This window comes from Lolium perenne, chromosome 3, assembly GCF_019359855.2.
Source record: "Lolium perenne isolate Kyuss_39 chromosome 3, Kyuss_2.0, whole genome shotgun sequence".
Classification (NCBI taxonomy): Eukaryota; Viridiplantae; Streptophyta; class Magnoliopsida; order Poales; family Poaceae; genus Lolium; species Lolium perenne.
Window position 1 is genome coordinate 105,257,625 of NC_067246.2, and position 1,805 is coordinate 105,259,429.

Below are 1,805 nucleotides of genomic sequence, written 5' to 3' on the forward strand. Positions count from 1 at the left end.
AAAATGGCATAGGCCAAGATTTGCAAATATGGCCATATGCTCTCATATGCCCTTTTTCTTTTATTTTGTTTTTTGTTTTTATTTTGTTTCTTTTTGACTTCAATGATCAAGAGTTAGGGTTTAGGAACCTTTCCAAACACTTCCACAAACAATCATGGCAAAGATCATCATATACATGCATGAGCACTATGCACATAACTTGATTTATTAAAGTTTTTGTTGGCTCCAAATTTGGAAAAAAAGGAAATTTGCATTTCTTTTTTGTTTTTTTAAAATTTGGGATGTTACAAACCTTTCCCCCTTAAACAAAATCTCGTCCCGAGATTTAAGAAAAGTAGGAATCCTAAGAGAGATTGGGCAATTGGGTTAACAGGAAAACATACTCTGCAGGGCATTGGGTGCTTCCTGGGCTTCAGTGGCATTCATGTGGTAGTAACGACCGTTGCGGTTGTTCGGGTTTCTTCCAGTTGAAACACGGCGCTATTGTTGGGCAGGTGCAACAGTATTGGGGGCAGTCTTGGCAAGCTTCTTGGGGCACTCATTGGAGTAGTGACCCACCACTCCACATTCATAACAAGTCACAGTTGACTTGTCCTTTGGGGTTACGGGGACAGCATTGCTTCTAGTCCTTGGGGCAGTGTTAGGGTTGTTGTTGTTACCATTGGGGTGGTTGTTGTTTTTCTGTTGCCTCCGGGCTTCGGGTGTCCTCCATTGTTGTTGGTGTAGTTTGGACGGAACTCCTGAGCAGGTGGCTTGTTGTGTCTTGGGGCAAATCCTCCACTTGAAATGGGGCGATAGCTTGATGTATTGTTGGGTCCATTCTGGTTTATCATTCTGCGCTTACGGTTCTCGTTGGCTTGGTGTAGTTTCCCTTCCATCTGGATGGCAGAATCCACTAAGCTTCCAGGTCAGCAAACGGGATGTTCACTAACACTGTCTGCATCTCATCGTGCAGTCCATTCAGAAATCTCTCCTTCTTCTTCTCGTTGGTGTCGGTTTCATCCGGGGTGTACCTAGACAGAGTAAGGAACTTGTCATGGTATTCCACCATGGACATCCTTCCTTGTTTGAGTTCGTGGAACTCATCCCTCATCTTCTTAATCAAACCCTGGGGCACATGGTACTTGCTGAACTTGAGCTTGAAGTCTTCCCAGGTCATCATTTGTCCTACATTCATTGCAAGGGCACTAGTCCACCAGGCTCTAGCAGGTCCTGACAAGTAGTGGGTGGCGAACAGTACTTTCTCAGCGGCTTCTACTCCTGCAACTTCCAGATTATTTTCCATGGTTTGGAGCCAATCATCTGCATCTAGGGGATCTTCAGTCTTGCTGAACATGGGAGGGTTAGTGTTCTGGAAATTCTTTAGCTTGGATCCAGGATGATCCTGATGTCCATGTCATTGGTTGTTCTGGGCTAGCTGTTGCAGTACGACAAGGTTGGCTTGTCGCTCATCTCTTTCTACTTCTCTATCTGCCATCATCATTTGTAGCATCTGCAGCATTGCATCCTGGTTGGTGCTGTGGGTTGGAGGGGCCATCTGAATATTGGAGGTAGATCATAAGATAAGAGGGAATTTTCTATGGTTTGTTTGGTTTAAGTTTGAAAAGTTCAAAACTTGAAAACTTGAGTAGTGTTGAGGGGGTAAAAACCAACAACACTTTTTCATTCATACCAAACATCACACATTACAAAACTAACACACTGTTGGTTTTAAGAACCATTCATTCGTTCTACGATACGAGGGAACAGATACAAACTCACACCTACGCGAGTGCTCCAGTAATACTACTCTTCATCCGGAGTGG